Source organism: Asterias amurensis, chromosome 13 (assembly GCF_032118995.1).
Source record: "Asterias amurensis chromosome 13, ASM3211899v1".
Lineage (NCBI taxonomy): Eukaryota > Metazoa > Echinodermata > Asteroidea > Forcipulatida > Asteriidae > Asterias > Asterias amurensis.
Window position 1 is genome coordinate 20,563,979 of NC_092660.1, and position 20,677 is coordinate 20,584,655.

Genomic DNA, 20,677 nt, shown 5'->3' on the forward strand with positions numbered 1-20,677 from the left:
GTACTGCGGCCTATCTCGTGCAATAATATAGACAGTAAACATAATTACTATATCTTAGAATTTGTAATAGGTTTTGTAAATGCAGAAATGTAAATGGAATAGTCGTCAATAATATAATAACGACGAATCAAAGTTATAACTTATATGTCATTGTAAACAAAATAGCCAAAGTTATTTACACAACTTTTTTATATAACAATAATTGTTTTTAAAACAAATATAGTCACAGACTTATTCGGTGTATGGTCAAATATTGATGTAATTATTTAAGTAACAAACAAGTTATATTTGAATAAAACGCCAGTGATATAATCGGAGGCAATATTAGTGACTGTAGATCTCAATTATTTTATTCAATTACAAAATCCCCAAACCAACGGGCCATAGTAAACCATGGACCCTGACAAGTGCCCAGCGCTGTGATCCGTTTTAGGCATAAAGTTACATGTGAATAGTGAAGAAGAAATGTCAGTTTTAGATGCGGAGAAAGACCCTTATTTGGATGGGGAAAACAAGGGCAGTCATTTTGAAAATTGTGAAAAATTCCCCTTTTTCAAAGGACAACTGCAATGGCCGTAATGGTCAGATATCTTTCTCAAGGCACGCTTTGACTCTGATGTGCCAAATTCCATTCCGTAATTATTATCAAAGCAACAATCCCCCATTTCCCTTTCATTCTGCCATTAAAGGCAGTGGACACTATTGGTAATTACTCAAAATAAATATTAGCATAAAACCTTACTTGGTAACGAGTAATGGGGAGAGGTTGATGGTATTAAACATGGTGAGAAACGGCTCCCTCTGAAGTGACATAGTTTTCGAGAAAGAAGTAATTTTCCAAGAATTTGATTTTGAGACCTCAGATTTAGAATTTGAGGTTCGAAATCAACCATCTAAACGCACACAACTTTGTGTGACAAGGGTGTTTTTTTCTTTCATTGTTATCTCGCAACTTCGACGACCAATTATTGAGTTCAAAGTTTCACAGGTTTGTTATTTTATGCATATGTTGAGATACACCAAGTGAGAAGACTGGTCTTCCAATAGTTACCAATTGTGTCAAGTGTCTTTAACTATTATTACCTCGCAGAATAAAAATCATTAGGCGAAGTGTGATGTCCCAGGGAATTCTGTCCGCCGGAGATAAAAAGTGGTTCCCCAATGGGAAATTAACGTGGGCTGTAGGAGGAGGATTCAAAAGAGGGCGCCATCAGTTTGTCACATAGACCTTTTCGCAAATACTGGGGCGCGCGCGTAAAGCTTGGAATTAGGTGCATTGTGGTCTAGCTGATTACAAATTTGATTCATATATATCCCACAATGCACCTCATTCAACAGTCTGCGCTTGCGCATTGGTATTTGCGATAAGGTCTATGTTTTATGTGGGGACCGATTGAATATCCGGGGGACAGAATCTCATGCCACAGTGGCATGTGCAGATTTACAGGATGCACCCCACCAAATAATCTCCCATAGCACACAGTGCAAAGCGTTAAATATTCAAAAATACACGAAAAATACTTAAAAGTCTCACAGCTTTTAACTTGAAGGGGAAAATTAGTGATTGACTCTTGAACTTTTATTCTTTGCTCAATTTTATATGGGGAGTCTCTGGGCCCGTCGAGTTATTCTCCTTCCAAGTAAAAACACCACTTCAAAGGTCTAATTTTCCATTTAATAGGACCATTTATTTCAGGGCCTATGTCATCCAAAATACTTCAAGCTGGAAGTCAACACCCCCAGGTCACAATTGGGCAACATTTTCCCACTGAAATACTTTCTGGGGCTCTCAAAAATCTGTCTAATAAAAAATATTTTCAGGGCCTACAAAATACACAACAGGAGTTTGGATGTTCGGTACATTCGGGTACATTTAAGTAGCGCCCTCGCTTGAAAATAAATAAACCAAAAGTCATTGGTATTTGGTATTCCATTTAACTAACAGTGCGCCCTCATTGTCATTGTGAAGATAATCAACTTGAATTACTCGAAGATGTAGCCTGAACGTCTGACGTCATTCTTCGAGGCTCGTGAATCCTTGCGGATAAAGAGAGGGGCCCAGTCTATCGAAGATGTTGTTCCACGATTCCCGAGCCATTGAGTTACAACATAGAGTAAGGGTTACAACTACTGATTTATCCATCGTAAGAAATTCAATTGGTAACGATTCTGAGGACTCAACGTTGGTTAGTAAAAAGTAAAATACGGAAGACACGAACGAACATCGCACAGAGGAAAAACGCAAAACAGACATACAATGCTATATAGTCTTAATGACAAAATGCAGGATTTGTAAATAACAAATTTCATGTGAAAGCCGACTGATTGTCAAGTGTATACCAGTAGCCCATAGAAATAGGCCGTCTGAAAAACTGTTAAGTCATGCCAAGAAAAATAAGCATCTGATGGTACCACTTATCGCCGTTTGTTAATTCTATTGCTGGCTGCAATTAAAATAAGCCCAATTGCACATAATAATCCCTGACAAAAAGTTAGTCTTTGTTTCCACTCATGACTAAATTTAAAATTGATGCACTGGGCATTTTATTGACACTTTCCTTTGTTGTCCAATGCCACGTCAATCAAACAAGTTGACCTGTCAACTTCACCATAAATCACTCAGTCATCTAAGAATATAAAAATCCATTAAAGACCTGGAGTCAAAATCCGCTACTCCGTTGCTATGCGATTTAAATCCCTTCCTACCTTTTTTATGTTTGTGGGAAATCAGACCCACCTGCTACTCGCAAACCCAACCGGTGACAGAAGAGACATACCTGAGTTTCCGGGGCGACCGTGCACCTGTGACCGTGGACAACGGGTGCTGGTTGGGCCGCGTAGGAACGCGATTGACCGGGAGCATTTAGGGGGTTGGCCACGGTAGATGGACAAGCCTGGAAGCTGGAAACTGTGTCAGGGTTCCGGTATGTTTGAGGCACGGTTGTCCCCCCCCTTCATGGTAAACACTTGGGCCATTGTGGTTTTGATAATTTTAGTTTGACCTGGTTGCTGAAGTTTTATACACTAACTGTTCTTTATTTTCAGATTAAAAAAGTTATTCCTTTTTTAACAAACATACACAAAAACATTTACCTTTCCACTTTAGAGAGAAAAAACACAACAAATAAATAACTTTGTTGTTAAAAACATACATATCTTTGATAGTTTTATTTTACAAGTGTAGTAAGCTAAAATAAAAACAACTGGTCGAACGAATTAGCATAATTATGTAAAACTACTCGTGGAAGATTACTTTTATTCATAAAACTTGACACTTTTCTGGATCAATCCTGCCCACAATGTGTATTCCACATAGTCTCAACATCAACAGTATTCCAATTTTCTCCTCAAGAAGACCAGAGTATTCTGTTTGAAACGTCGAAACCACAAATTGCTCTTCTCAGCGGAGCCAACACTCAGAGACAACACAGAGATTTATTGAGGATTGTTGAAGTCCAGCATTCTACTTAAGATGAATGAGTATAATGTTTGAAACGTGGAGACCACAACACTTCCTCTCAAAACCAAGACTCTTTCCAAAAGAGATGATACATGTTGTAGTCTAGCATTATGTACAAGATGAGAAAAGTAACCTTTCAGAGCGTCAAGACCACACGGTTTATTTTCAGAGTCAACATTCCTCCTTAAAGGCAGTGGACACCATTGGTAATTACTCAAAATATTTATTAGCATAATTAGCATAAAACCTGTCCTGGTAACGAGTAATGGGGAGAGGTTGATAGTATAAAACATTGTGAGAAACGGCTCCCTCTGAAGTAATGTAGTTTTCGAGAAAGAAGTAATTTTCCACGAATTTAATTTCGAGACCTCAGATTTAGAATTTGAGGTCTCGAAATCAAGCATCTGGAAAGCACACTACGTGTGACAAGGGTGTTTTTTTCTTTCATTCATATCTCGCAACTTCCGAATCGACGACCGATTGAGTTCAAATTTTCACAGGTTTGTTATTTTATGCATATGTTGAGGTATACCAACTATGAAGACTAGTCTTTGACAATTACTAATAGTGTGATTGTAACCCGCTATAGTTTAGTTACTACCTATCATTCAAATCATCATGACCAACTTCAAACATCGTTTATTTTTCAAAACGTTGAATCTTCGACTTAATCAGATATGAAAATCTCTATAAAACCACCAACACAGATCTTCTTAAACATTTTCACAAGCCTGTGGATGTAATGCTCTTGTAAAATAACTATAGCGTATAAGATTATTGATTAAAACAATGCTAAAACACTGTCATGTTTAACCGCCATTTATTCTTTCAATTCAAATTCTTCGTCACACATTGTCTTCAACCTCAGTTCCAACCCCCTGCTCACTCCCACCCCATCCCTACTCCCCTCACCCCCGGCACGGTGGTAGATATTATAGAAGCCTTACAAATTTAATCCTTTCACCAAAACATGCTCAGCAAACATCAGCTCTTCAGCCGAACAATACAGCAGTGAAAAATTACAGCAAGAGAAAGTCTCAACAAAAGCCTGTGCAAATAACCCATGAAGAACACACAGCCACTGGCTAAGGCGTAAAGCCGAAAAGTTCACTCCAAAGATTTTCCCTTTCAGTTGGAGTACACCGATTACTCTAGAGTTTCTTTTTGATTTGATTTTTCAAGCAGGGGGTCGGTTTGGAGAACAATAAAGAGATTATGATTTTTGTTTGTTGTTGCTGGAGCGATACATTAAGTTGCTAAATATGAAAACTGCCGACTAACAATACTCTGCAGATAATCTGTGTTGGATCGATTGACTGGCTAGGGATTGACATAGTAGACGCTTGTAGTTATATACATAGGAGTCTAATGTTATAAATGAGTTGGAGGAAAGCCTTGTGTAATGTTGACTCGAGCAGCCAACGGCCAGGTTGTCTCAGTGGTTTTTGTCACTGCCTTTCACCTAGGTGGACCCCAGGTTCGATACCCGGACAAGAGCCTTGCATGTGGATTGGGGTTTTCTTCAGCTCCTACCTGACTGTGTGGGTTTTCCCTATAATATGGGTTTTTCTTATATCCTAAAACTGGAATGTCTTCATTGTCTTCTCCACACAAAATGTTGCGATGCTTTGCCGACAAGATAATTCAGATTCAGAAATTTCTAATACTGTTTCCAGTATCATCTGCTAAGCAACAGTAAGCAAGAAACTGCTCAAATACAGTGGGCCTACAGGTATTTTGGTATCAAATGCCGACCTTAGCAGAGCGTTGCTGATCAATACTTGCATCAGCCAATTCTTTTTCGTTTCATCAATATTTGTTCATTTACCATCTCTTGCAAACAAAGATTTCGATGCAATTTCTTACCCTAATTCGCTGGAAGAAGGCGTTGTGGAAGCCAGCGTCGGTTTGCCAAAACCGTATCTATCTAGAGTGAATACCAGTTAAAAGGTTAATTACCATCAGTGCCGCACACTAAAAGAAAGTGTGGAATTAAAGACACTGGACACTATTGGTAATTGTCAAAGACCAGTATTCTCACTTGGTGTATCTCACCATATGCACAAAATAACAAACCTGTGAAAATTTGAACTCAATGGTCGTCGAAGTTGCGAGATAATAATGGAAGAAACTAATACCCTTGTCACACGAAGTTGTGTGCTTTCAGATGCTTGATTTCGGGACCTCAAAATCTAATTCCGAGGGCGCAAAATCAAATTCAAATATTTTAGTGGAAAATTACTTCTTTCTCGAAAACTACGTTACTTTTTATACAGAGGGACCCGTTGCTCACAATGTTTTATAACTATATCAACAGCTCTCCATTGCTTGTTACCAAGTAAGTTTTATGCTAACAATTATTTTGAGTAATTACCAATAGTGTCCAGTGCCTTTAATACAAAAGCACCCTTTCATTTTAGTTTATCCTCACTGACTATTAAACATGTTTTATAGCTTTCATGTTGGCTGAGTGGATTCCGTAGTTTACTCGACGTTTCGATCAGTATGATTTAGTTGTCATCAGGAACTTGCTATAGATGATAACTGGGAGCGGATATTCAGTACTCTATAGTTCTTTCGAAACCACGGGTTCGTCTTCAGCTCCATCCGCCTGATTGAAGCTCAGTGCACAAAGTGCAAGTTTTCAATTTATTGACAAAGCCAAAGTTACTGCGGTTTAGAATGATCAGTCAACAAGTTTAAATTCCTAAGTATAATTTGGTACATTCGACAAGTGCATGAGGTTTATCTTTGTTTGATACCCAAATGCTCAAACGATATCAGCAACACGTGACCAGACAATCCCACACAGCCTCTCTCTGGTAACGTGGAGTTGCATATAAAACAAGATGACTGCCTACATCTCCATTGTGGCTGTTGTTTGTGCTGACTCTGGCTGCTGATCTGAACCGGATAGCTTGTACATACGTGGCTCGCCATACACAGTACAACCATCGCTCTATGGTACAACTACCGCTTTTGGGCACAAGGGAAAACTACAACACCACCTTCTGTCCACCGTATGTTCAAAGCACATGGAATTAGCAATATTCCGTATGTACGACATCAGAAGGAAATGTGCTGGATCAATGAACAATGCCGAGACGTTAAAACCAAGTATCAATATCAAAGCTGTATTTATAAGGTCATTGGTTTATGGGGGATAATTGAGTAGTACAGTAATTCCCATTAAGATAGGCACGACAGGTGGTACTGCCAATGTAGACGGATCTAGTGTTACTACAAACTTCAGAAACGTCTTGTGTGTTTCTCCGTCAATCCCTTAGTTCATCCAAGTGATAAAGATGGCCAATGGAGGATGCCGACAGGGCAAAGTGATATTAAGTGACGATTAGAAACTCATTCAAAGACAGTTACGGTGTTGGTTTTGCCGGGCTGCACTCCCGGACTCACCCTGTTATCAAGGCGGCAGATGGACGGTACCAGAGGAGGGTTGGACCCAGCATGGTCGGCGTTTACGGGGACGGAAACGGAGTAAGATCTACGGGTATTTTATGACTCATTAGTCGATGTTACAACACTTGAACCGGAGAGAAAATGCGTCATAAGGTGGTATGGAATAGCGTGGACAGAATGTCCAATCGCTCGGCGAGTTGGGTCCAGTTTGGGGGTATACTGAGGGCTTGAACAGTTGCAAAAAATTAAAATAGGGTTCAAGAGTTACTTTATGGTCCACTGGACACTATACTTTATAAACAGACACCAACCAAACTGCCTGAAGATTGCTTTCCGTGTGGATGTTTCAACATCGGGTCTTATCCCCTTTTGTAAATAAAGTAGCGTTTAAATAAACCTTAATTTAACTGTTTGATTAAAATAATGATTGCATAGTCACAGGAACCTTCTATGGGAAAAAACTTCGTGTATCAAAGCCGATACTGTTTTTGAATAAGGTGGACGCGTGCGTTTATATTTATCACCCCCCCCCCCCCTTTCAGTGTAGGCTACAGGGTACTAAGCTAACATGGCGGCCTCCCCAGATCCAAACAATATTTTATTTAAGTAATAGGATGGCTTTGTTAGTACCGGTAGAAACACTGATGAGAAGAGGCATAGCCTTAGCCATGGCCCTAGCCGTAGCCATAGCTGTAGCCGTAGCCGAAGACGCCTGGCTTCATTGAAGGGAAGACAGCGATTGTATACAACGGCAGGATGTGACATTGTGCCACAACGAGTATGGTGACCTGACCATAAAGTACAAATTAATGGTACGAATGAAAGCACCAGGCTGTTGGGTCCTAACCAACATTTTAATAACAAACTCGGCCACTACAATTCACACAGGTTCAATTCCCTTTAAAATTAAACTTTTCATTCTTGACGAAAAACAAAAGCAAACAAACAAAACAGTATATATACACTTTTGCCGAAACACTAAGCATATCAACATTGCAATGGTTGTTTTATTTGAGCCAGAACAATCCCCACTTATGGTTTGAAAACTAGTATGGCTCCTTTCGGTAAAATTAGAATCAGTGAGTTACAAACAGGGTATTTACACAAAAGTATGGTCCCATTTTGGTAAAATGAGAATTCGAATTTGCAATTGTGTTTTCCCAAAAGGGAACACGACATCAATATTGACCTTTTTCTTGAGTAAAATGAGAATTAGCGAGTGGGTTACTGTTACAAACAGGGAACATGGCACATATGATCCCATACTTAGGGTATAATGAAAACCATCATGATTGCTTTTTAAACAGAGAACAATACAAACAAACAATGGTGGCACAATAAGTTATCTGTAAGTTTTTGTAAGATTGGTGAAACTATACATCTGACTGTAAAGCAACCACTCGATTGCCGTATCTCCCTTTAAGTCCGAGACATCTCCCTCCATCTTGGTTTTTTAATTATCAATGATAGGATAGTTTTCACGATATGTGTCAATCCAACAGTGTACCGATCCAAGCAAGCGACCGACCATTCGCCCCAGTTTTCACTCCCTCCATTCCTCTCTATATTTCTTCTCTATAACCCGTCTCAATGTCGCCTCAGGCTTTAAACGAAAACGTCTTCCCTCTTACCCCCTTGAAGTGACAGCGGCTGTCCAATTCCAAGTATAGTCTCCCCTATCTTACCAAGCCCTAGCTCGGCTGAATAGAAACACGGGGTGTTCAGGCTGTACGGCGTAGAGAGGGCTTGGCGGTGAAATCGGATCTTGTGCGAGCCGCCTCTCATACACTGCCTGGTCCGGCCCTCTTGGGCGTTCTTGACGAAGAACTCCGGGAGAGAGGGGGAGTTTTGGATCTAAGCTCGGCATTGGAGAAGCAAAGGGACAAAGGCAGGGAGATCTCGAGTGGTACAGGCCCGGGACGATTTGGGGCATTAGCCGTTCGAGGACGTCGTTTCTTGACCCAAAATGACACGCTTGCCGAGCTGATTTGACTGTATCTCAAGCATCCCTGCAATACACTTTGAGAAACAGCAAACCCGGCCAGCAACAACAGTTTAGATTGAAAAGAGCCTCGTGGTTCCAGTTTGATGCCTGCAGGGACGTGACGCGAATCGGGCTCCATTCCAGAGGTTTTGGATGACATATTTCTATATTTTCTCTGCGATTCTTGATGAGTCTTTAAGTATCACACGCTCGTGGAGACATTATTGAGCATCTTAAAGATGTGTGTCATCCCAAATGTTCGATCGTGCTGCTTTCATTTCGAATGTCACATGTAACAATACACGCTTTATCAAACCTGCTCATGTTGCCAACCGTATCCCACAGTTGTTTTGCATAATTGCCGTTTTGCTCCGAAATTCTCCTCTCAGAATGTTCTCGCACATCAGAAAAAGTGAACAAACCTACGCACAGCTACATGTACGTACATAGCATTCGAGGTCAGAACCAATAAACGCACTACTGATTGTGATAATGTTCCCCCTTCCCGAATAGCATCCCTCACAAGTATTCAAACATTGGGATCCTTTAAAGTACGCATTCTGTTTGATTCGGACGAAAAATCATGTACAAAGGGCCTTTTACAAACATCGGCTTAGGCTTCGGGCTCTGGCTTCGGCTCGGATTCCATCATTTATGTTGGAGCAGTGTGTCGGAACATTTTGCACGGTGTTTTCAACATCAAACGAGGCCCGGAGCCCGTAGCTCGAGCCGAGGTTTAGAAAAGGCCAAAGGCTCCCAAAAGGTATCCGGAAATTAGACTTCTCGCGAGACTTTGGCAATCTATTGTTATCATGTAATAGAATCACGACCTCAATCATGTATTGTAGGGGACACCGTAGACATATCGTATACCTGCAACTCAAAACCGTCGTGCCACAAAGGCAGTATTTCTTATCACTATGACATTGACTATAACATCCATCAATAGCTAGAGAAAGTGTTCCAACACAATCCACACTAAAGATTTCTTCTAAACTGACTAGACTCCGGCGATTGAGGGGCTGGTACCGTGACAGAGCTTGGTGTAATGCCGTTAATTAATGCTCAGGCACGGCCTGCGAGTCTATACCCAACCCGGTACGAGGTATTGGACACGCCGGCCACGTGGGTACGGAGAAAACTGATAGGTACAACATACAACTATGGTTTGAAATATAAGACCTCCCATCTTTATAACATGTTCGTATACCATCATTTCATTTCACGTATTGATCAACAGGTGGTCGATATGATAGGAGAATAATAGTCCAAACTAAGTCTCCGTTTGTTCATTCAAATCAAATTAGAAGGTCGGGGTCGCCAACCTGTGGTCATGTGACACACTTCTTGCAGGTTTTCACCAAACTCGAACATTGTCGTTAAAGGTCGGCAAACTTACTACTATAGGAGGAAATTGGAAATGACGTCATCATAAGCTGAGACTCCCATTTGATGACGTCAGAGTTATTCACTTTCTCAGAACTTTAAGAAGAATTTGACCTTTTAAAAGTTTGAGCATTCACACAATTTGACCCTATTTCTCCAATTCAAGTCAATACGATCAAAGCTGGGAGACTGGAACGTAGTCTGGTCTCCTACTTATAAAATCAGAACAAGTAGTCGCAAAAATACAGGGGCACAGACCAATGAGTGATGGAGGCGTTCAAGCTGCCGCCATGGCAATCATCAATACTGAAGCAAATCACATTCAAAAAAGGAACAGACTACTCTCTACCCAGTCTCAGTTTGGTTTAATTTATTTAAAAACATAAGAAACGTATAGTATTACTTTGAAGAGAAACACGTGTAAATGGTGCTCAATGTGGACCAGTGACCCTATAGTATAAGCACAAAGAGGACACCAATATTGATTAGTTTTTATTTAATTTATTTCGTTTTTATTTGTTTTAATTCAATGAATGACATTATAAAATGCCGTTGGGATTTCTCACGATTCTAAATTTCAACAACGTGACCCGTTTATAAAGTCATAATTATTTGGTGTCGGTTTATTTGATCCACTCTGATACCATATCTCCGTAAATTATAATCTTTCTAATCCTGCTCTGATATAGCTTTGAGCTACCCCCAGTTTAGGACTAAATGTTAGAGAGAGGGAGAGGGAAATTAACAGTTACATTTTCTGGCTGATGCAGGAAGAATCTAAGCGTGCTGAACGCCCTTTGTTTGAATATTGCAAGACCGAGATTATTTCCAGTCCGGCTTTTGCAACCCTTTTGTAATTCGATTAAGAAAAATTAGAAGAGGGAAGCTTTTGTGCAAGTCCCTCGAGGGGACGAGACAAAAGCAAAACGGAGGTAGTCTCTCTCGATTACAATTGATTTGGGTTTGTAGAGATATCGAATCTAATCCTCTGCTACCCACTCCAGTTGCCTGCATCAGATGATACGGACCTTGCTAACTACTACTGGGAACGTATGGTAAGTGATTTCCCCAATTGGATATGGTTTCAGTGAGCGGGGAGGATGGAGGGAGTCCGGCATTCAACGGGGACTGGGCCTTGCCGGTGGGCCGATCAATTGGCCGTGTGGGCCCGCATCTAGACGGGGACCCATAGCCGGTAACTATCGAATTCCGGGACCGTTTTGCTGATATTATACGTTGTTGTTCTCTAATCAATCGACGCTCAGGCCCTTTGGCTTTCTCCAAACACAACCACGTGCCGTTTTCACATTATTCAAAAAGAGAAGACCAGAGAAACAGAGAGAACGGTCTCTGTTGCATGAAGTTAAATAATTGCATGTATTATCCTTAATTAAATGTTGGCTTCCTAAAGACACAGTTAACTTCAGTTTACATAAGGGTTATTTTCAACTAAGAAGTTAATATGAGTGTCAAAACAATGAGGCAAATGATCTTGTCGACCACATCCCAAAAGACTCGCAATGGTCATGAAACTCACATAACCAAGGCTCGGGTATTGATTAGACTGGTGCCGTGAAATAAGTGACAGTGAAAGGTCATTTGTATGGTCAAGATACCGTACAGCCAATAATGTAAATTGGCTTTGACGATGCCTAAGCTGCCTTTACTCAAAGAAAATGAAACAATAAAATGAGCAATGGCCGAAGTTCATCGCAATGCAAGCACTGCTGCTGACATTTAATGCAATAATCAGACTAAGACTTCTGAACAAAGACAATAACTTCAAGACGGACAGGCAAGTAGTTTGAGAAAAGAAAGACAACTGCAAGAAGATACGTGACCATACAATGACTACACATGAAGAAGTCACAATCAAAACACTCGACGACGAAAACGGTCTACGTTCACCCCCAAGAAAACATGCAACAACGAGCGCCGAAATGATCCTTCGCTAAACATGAAGTACATTTACAGTTGACATTTTGTTGGAGAGAGCACCCCACGAGTATCTTGTCTAAGCAATGTAAAAACCATTACAAAGTCCGAGAGTAAACACGCACCGGTACGAGGAGCAGCCAACAGGGCGGTGCTATCGTCGCGTTGTCCCCCACCATACATGGCCCTTGATCAGCCCAAACACACAAGGTCAAGACGCTATCGCGGCACTACTATATCAAACTCATGGATGTCGACAGTGCGATGGCTTGGTTGCTAGCATTCTAGGATAACTGTCTTCTTATATGACTAGTCTCGTTGTCTGAAGAGGTTGCGTGTTGTTTCTAGTGTTTTCTTTTCTTATTAGAGGACCTTTTTCTGCAGTCATTGCTAGAAGCAGTTGCTATTTTTATAAGCATCGGGAAGAGGCTACTTGGCTTATTTCTCTTGGTTTGTGCAAAGAGGTCACGAGACCCGGACAACTAAACTATTTTTTATTCTCAGCTTGCAACTGAATTTTGACGCAGTGTTATGGGCTTAGTAGATTTATAGGTTTCTAAATAATCTAGATTGTGTTGTTATTGTCCAGGTACGAACTGTCGACATTGATGCCTTGAGTGGAAGACTATAGCAATCGCAACATCTTTTAATTTGATGAAATCAAACACCAAAATAATATAGCGCCACCACCGGCGGTGCATTGTAGGTATAGTTACTGCCGTGCATGTCATGTAGTGAAAAGAAAATAGGAAACCAAAAACTTGTTCTGTTTTGAAGTTGGACTCGCGAGGCTAAAATATTTCGGGGGAAGTTTGCAACCGAAACCATCTGTATATCGTGTATACGTTATGTGTTAATCTGCAGACATGTATTAACAATTCACCTTATAGACAACGGGACAGCCTGGTATGGAAGGCTAATCATCATTATTAAGAGCAATAAATGACAAGAGTAACTCACCTGAATCGATTATAAGCCTCTTACATCTTGTTGTACTTTCCTAAAATAAGTTGTTGCTGCCCCGGAGAGGGTGTGTTGCAGTTCCATGCGAGCTCTTTGTTTGTTCTGTTAGGGTGCCTAAATCATTGGTAGTGATAAAACAAAACATTGTGAAAACATCTTTATTGGAATGTCGTTTGAAAAACAATCAACAACCTCAGAAGAAAAAACCCAAGCACTTCCCACTGTGTACTCTCGATGTGCAAGAAAAGTTAGTTTTTGTTTCGATATGCCAGATCAAATTGATATATCATGTTCAGTTGTGAGATTGTTTTGACATGGTGTCCGAGATTTAAAGAAGACTTCAAACCCTACTCAACCACGCAAAGCCTAAAATCATACACACCAGACAGTTTTAATATAAAGCTTTACGTCTTTGTTTCCCAGTCACCGCAGAGAACAAAGCATTTCCATTATTTTCCCTCTCAAAAATTATGTCTTCCTCATCAGTAATCAAAGACTGCATTAATCTAGAACCTTAACCTAGAGACGGCAAGGGTTGCTTGGTATTCAACTAGCCTCGTTATCCGCTCACCCCCACTACTGATAGATCAATCACAACTAAAAAGAAAGCTCTGCCTTTCACGCCTCATGGTTCCCGCCATTTATAGCGAGTTCGATTAAAGATAAGGCGAAGGATTGATTTAGGAAAAGAGTAAATTCAGTCAAATGTCCCAGTACTGAAGCAGTTATGTTGTTTATCCATCCGATCTGGATAATGGTTATCAGAAGTTTGGTTAATATATTTAGAACATTAACTCAGTTTTTGAATTTGTATTGTTTGTTTCATGACACATTGATATGTTATTGGATATAGGCCTACTGCAATTTGCCTTGTCTTTAAACTAATTTAGTAATTCTCTATTGTTTATTTCATTGTGTTCGTCTATTCTGCACTTTTTACCTTTGTTGAAGACACATTTGCTAGTAGGAAAGCAAATTTTACTTTGAAGATAAATTAAATGTTCGGATTCAAACAACATCATTCCAGGAGAAATAGCTTAAGTTAATACCTTTTAGAACCATAAGTATTATTTCACATTGCCTCATCGTTACATCTGTCTCATCATTTTAAAACTGTAAAAAAATAAATAAAAAATGAACAATTAAGGAGAACATTACAAAGAGGTTTGGGCCAGAATGTCTGTCATGTCTGCCTTGTAGCTCCATTAAAGTTCACCTCAGATTTACAAAGCTTAAAGGTAAATGTTTCCCTTGAAAAACCCCCCACTTCACCTTGGATACCTCACGGACAGCTTTTGTTTTCACTTTGTAATTGTTTTGGCACAAACATAATTCCGCAACGCTTTAAATGTGGTCTGCTTCGTCCCGCAACGGCACAGAGATGGAAACTTCAGCGAGGTGTCCAGAGAGAATAATTGGTGGGAGGTTTAAACGAAATGCTCGGTGTTGACTCTGAGGTGGCTGTTTGCCGAGGCATTCATTACGCCGTTGCTTTTCGTTGATTTCCCATCGATTATGGGGGGTTTAGACTCTGGGGCCCTATGACGAGAGAAAGCCTTATTGGCGATGATGTTGCTAAGGGGGAGAAAGTACAATTCTCACCCATCAAAATCAATGACTACACAACCTACCTATCACACATCAATGACTACACAGACTAACGGTAACACTTCTCAATCTAATGATAGTTTTTAACAATCTTCACATTCGTAAATTGCAAGATTTGCTTTCAGCCTTGATTTGTTGGTTTTAAATTGAATGGATTTCTAGGAGATTTCATATCAACCATCATTTTATTGAATTCAAACGAACGCAAGGGAGTAAACAATTACTTATGTATACACGAACTGTCTTGACACTAATTTGTTTCGAAAACTTGAGTATCTTTAAAGCAAATAAAATCATGATATATTTTGAAAGCTAAATACTTTAATATTGTCTCTAAGCCGTTAGAACCCCAACAAAAAAATTAAATGAAGAGTAAACCCCACACAAAATAAGTTGAACTGGAAACTTGAACTGAACCAGTGCAGCTCTGAAACAAGACTGATCTTGAGTGAATCACTCCATAGTGGTTACCAGTCTGATGGTTACCAGTCTGGTGGTTACAGAGAAAGTGTTGCATTGAAACAGCTGTAACCCTGTACCATTAAATGAATCATACATCATTGTTTCTCTCATAGAGTACTTTCATTCCAATCCTTTATAGTTCAGAGGCAGAATAAGACAGGCACGCTCGCTGTTCTGGTTAAGACATCTGCTTGAGAATTAGTGTGATGTTGCAGAAAGGGGAATACTTTGGGGGAATTTGACAAACAATCACGAGTATGTCACGAGAAAGATCGACTAGGGCCATCGCATAAATGTCCTTGTAAAAGATTAAAAAATGGCTGCAATTGCTTTACATTCTACCTGTAGACATAGACCTTATGCACATGACGTCATTTCAGTAGGGCGCCCTCACCTAGAGGTCAAAGTGAGGTTGTTCATTGGCCACTCCTGTGCGCCGCGCGTACAAATCTGTGCGTTTCGATTGTTTCGTCACCGTTTTTCCACTAAGATGGCCGCTGGATGACGTCAATGCATAAGGTCTATTTTCAACCAAAGCTCTTTGTGTAATCGAGCCATGGTTTGAATTTCAGAATCAGCGAGCTTCAAACTATTATGTTTTCGATATTTACCAACACTTTCTTTAACATTGAAATATTCATTCAACATGAATAAAGTCACAATCCACCCATATAGTGGTACTATTCTTCATACTATGGTAACTTAGTGAGCAGTCAGATATAAGAATAAGTTTATTATACTTTAAAATTTTGGCTTTGAATTAGTTAACTTGTTAATATTGGGTTTTGGTATAGAGCTAAGTTGTATGGAGCAAGCGGTATAGGAATGAAAAGTATAAAGGCACCCTAGGGTCGCCCCACTTTGTTCATCCCAAATTGACTTTTGAAACCTCAGCATTTTAAGTATTCCTGTACACCCCATCTTCGAGTGGTGCATCGTTTGCAACCGGAATAAAGACAATCTTGTCAGCTATTTACCCCTTGATGCGGTCACGTCTGCGCAACAACGTTACGTGCGCAGGCATTGAAGTGGCTACGGACGGGTGAAGGTTGGACTCGAGACTGTAGTCATGCGTTATAAAGGCACCATGCTCAAAGCGAATCGGCTGGCACTATTAAAACCGGACTGGATCGTATGCCCCATGCACACCGTGCATACTCATGCATGCACCCTCAAGAAACTGGTTCTCTTGTCTCTTACTTAGTTTTTTTTTTTTTAAACGTAGGTCAAATGTGTTGTCAAACCTGTATGTTTGGAAATGAATGACCGATTTTTAAGATGCTCAAACACAAATATGCTAAACCAGGTTTTACAAAGAAGCTAAACCAGGTTTCATAAAAATGCTAAACCAGGTTTTACAAAGATGCTAAACCAGGTATTACAAAGATGCTAAACTAGGTTTTACAAAGATGCTAAACCAGGTTTCACAAAGATGCTAAACCAGGTTTCACAAAGATGCTAAACCAGGTTTCACAAAGATGCTAAACCAGGTTTCACAAAGATGCTAAACCAGGTTTCACAAAGATGCTAAACCAGGTTTCACAAAGATGCTAAACCATGTTTCACAAAAATGCTAAACCAGGTTTCACAAAACGATTACACAAAGTTTCACAAAGATGATAAACCGGAATGCACGAAGATGCTAAACCAGGTTTTACATAGATGCTAAGACTAAGTTTCATAAATAAACCAGGTTTCACAAATACGATAAACCAGGTTCCACAAAGTGAAACAAATAAGTTTTCAGTAAAACAAAATATATAAAACAGGTTTTCACAAAGATAATAAACCAGGTTTCCAAAGTGATTACATGTCTTTTCCTGAAACGGATGTTTTGCTCATCGAGATTCGACTTATTCTGGGAAAGCACGCGGTGGACTAAATTAACTGTTGTCCGGATTTCCAACGCCTTTCTTTACCCCAATCAGTGCATAATGTATCCTCAGAAACTTCTAATAAATTGTTGTTTTTCCTGATTTTTAGGTCATGTCAGGGGAGAATGACTTTGTTGAACAAGGAGCACGCTGTGAACTAGATTATTCCGTAAACAGTGATTTTATTTTCTGTATGCCAAGCGAGTCATTCCGGTGACGGGCCTGAGGTAACGTGTTCATTAGGCGTTAACCAAACCCCGCTAAGCAGCGGGAAGCATTTTTAATTCAAGATGAAGATTGGTTATTGAAGTTTAAGACTAAATTAATTAAAACAAAAATAAATCTATAAAAAAGTAACGATGATATTTGTTTATGACCCAGATTTATTTTGAGTAAATGGCTAAACAATTCCGAGGATGGTTAAGTCCAACGTTTTCTTGCATATTCAGTTTTTTTTTATTATGTAAAAATTAAACTAAATTCTAAAATACAAGAACCAAAACAAAACAGAAGATTTTCTAACGTATTTTTTTTTGTCAATTGAGTAACCAAATAGACTAAATTTTATGATAAACTACCAGGTTTAGGTTTGAAAAAGTATGTTTTAGAATATAATAATTAAAATCGGATTATAATCGACAGTGTAAAATGGAATGTCAAGTGAAAAACATAAAGCTAACCCAACCCATTTTAGTTTTACCAAAGTAAAAATCAAATTAATGGTAGCTTTTATTGTTTCAATCGGTCACAATCTTCAATCTTCGTAATCATGTATATATAAGGCCCTCAGTCGGAAGACTTCATTAAAACGAAGCCCCTAAACCACCCCTCAACAAATTAATACTACCCCAGTCTTAATCCATCGGTCTTTAACACTTTTAGACAAAGCAAGTTGTCATGTAACGCACAGGAAACATTTTCTCCCCGCCGACTAAAAAGCAGCGGTCGGTCTCTCGCTCACTGCTTCCCCCCGACAGGAAGCCTTATTCTTAGGGAAACAAGAAATTGCTTTTACGCTCCCTGACAGATTGGCGGTGATCTACTTGAATAACCGATCAACCATCGTGGGGTGAGATCGAGGGGGCAAGAAACAGAGAGTGAGAATGGTTGCCAGGGTTCCGTTTCGGGCTCTTGCGAGTTTCAACGAGAAACAACAATACACACAAAGAATAATTAGCACCTTCTAAAAATAAACTCTTGACATTTTGGTTTTCGTGGTTCTGTCCAGACCCTCTTGACCGCTCTGCTTTTAGAGTCTGTTCCCCAACTGCTTTCAACACATCTACCACTCCAACGTGTCAACTCTACCAATTAAATATCAATTATATGGAAGCAGATTATAGATGTTTCCACAGCTTGTCTTAAAGCACTTATCTAATATTTATGACACCATTAACTTCCATTATCTTGGTCATTTATGAAGTATGGTTTTGCTTTTATGCTGAGGAAAGGTTTAAGCTGATAAAAAACTCTGTGTACACTTTGCCCATCGTTTTGGTAGTTAACCACAACGCACTTGAGTGTTGGAGTGTAACTATGGAAACAGGCTGAAATTGACTCTTCAATGTGACTGATTAGGGTGACATTATAGTGGCGGGTTTCCTCGCCAACACACGTGATTGATTAGTCACCAACCTTCAGTACAACATTTGATAACTTTTTATTCAATTAACTGAGTTTTTTTTCTTCTTCTTTTGTCATCGATGCTTGCGTGTGACAGTAATCCGAAAAGGCAGTCAGTTTTAGCACCCATCCAATTCATTCGCACTGTTTATTGTTGTTTAGATTAGGCGCGCAATAGGTTTTACAATATTTTAATATATCCTACTTCTCAATCCTGATGGTTTATAAAAAGTACACGTAACATCTTTTACTTCTTCTTCATTTCATTCTCCCCTCAATCTCTGGAAAAGTCCTTACCACATGGACTGATCCCCGCGTGTGAAATGTATAAAATGCCCTTGTCATGTTCTCGCCGATTTAACACTGGCAGGGCCGCGCGCGAAAAAACAAACATGGTTTTAACTTCGGATTTGGCTATCCGGGTGACGACTGGTCCGGGTTGGGCCGTGTTTTCCTTTCCTTTCTCTCTACCGTGGATTGCTGTGAGATCACGGTGGCCACTGCAAGCAGCTGTTCTTAGACAAGTGACAACCAAATACTGGATGACTTGTCACTTGTCTCGCTCGCTGAAGGTGAAACAAGATGTAAGGAGCGATCATTGGCCTTACTTGACGTCGCTGTTTTGTTGCGGGGAAAGAAGTAAGAAATAACATTCTTGCTTCTGCTTTGAACGAAGTAATGTATACGCCGTTCCGGTCTGACGTCATCGTGTGCCATAGTGAGGCTATGGAAAGCGCGGGAATACCATTTTGAAGAGTGTGTCTTTTATACAACACATCTTTTTGGGGAAATTGTGTATGGCTTCATTTCTTTCAATTTTAGTACACCATGAATTCGGGCACAGCATTAAAACCAGGGCAAAATGCTACATCAGAAAAATAATTTTATAGCTGAATAAATTAATACTGTGAATAGACAGACCTAGTCGTCATGGTGATCGTGATCTTACTTTATAAGCTTTGAATAAAATACATGTTAAATTGTCAACATTTAAAGAAGGTATAAGTCTGTTAAATGACGACTCCCAATTTCTGTAATTAGAATAAAAACCCAATGGAAGTTTGTGGATTTCAAATTTCCCAACCAGCTTACAATATTTCTGCTAAGGACGAATCAGCAGGACACCAACCACAAACAGCCCGCATGACATTGTGATTTAATTGGTAACCCTTTTTCGGTTAGCAAAATTGGTTTTTGCTATTAAGCTTCAAGCAGCTCAAACAAATATACGGTGATCATTGAACACTCTCTTACTCTACTCAAACTCATTTTTTCAGGTTGACCTAGCTTGATTAAACAAAAATCAATGAACATCAAATTAAGAATCGGGCAACTGCTCTTTCAGTCCATGTCTGTTAATCATAAACAATTAATAATGTTGTTTGTCATAACTGGAGGGTAAAAACCACAAATAAGACTCTGGTTTGCAATAAAGTGGCATTATTGATTTACAGTTTTATAAAAACCTCCCCCGCTGCGCCCATCATAATTTGAAGAATAATCAACACCCATCCTCTCTTTTCCAACAAGGACGGAGTGCCAAAAAGTGTCAGGACTCTCCCCAACCATCCTAGTTCCGGTTGACGATGTACTTTTCTGGGCAAACTCTCGGTCATCAACTGTTAATCCATCTATTTACACGTTCCGACTCTCAAGCATTTGATTAAACCAACACGGGTCTTATTTTCACACTTTAACGCTTGGCCTACTTGTAAGGTAAGTAAAAAAAGATGAAGAAGAAATACCTCACTGCCACCACCACCAACCTCAAACCTCCACCGGTAACCCCCCCCCCCCCCGCCCGCGTTCCTACTCTAGTCTGGCAACACTTGTCATAATTGGGCCAAAAACGTGTAAATACTTAAACCGTTCTTCAGTTATGATCACTCACATGGCATTCTACTGCACGATGTGATTCTTGACTGGCTAGCTAACATACCCCCTTGTCACACTGTATATTTATCT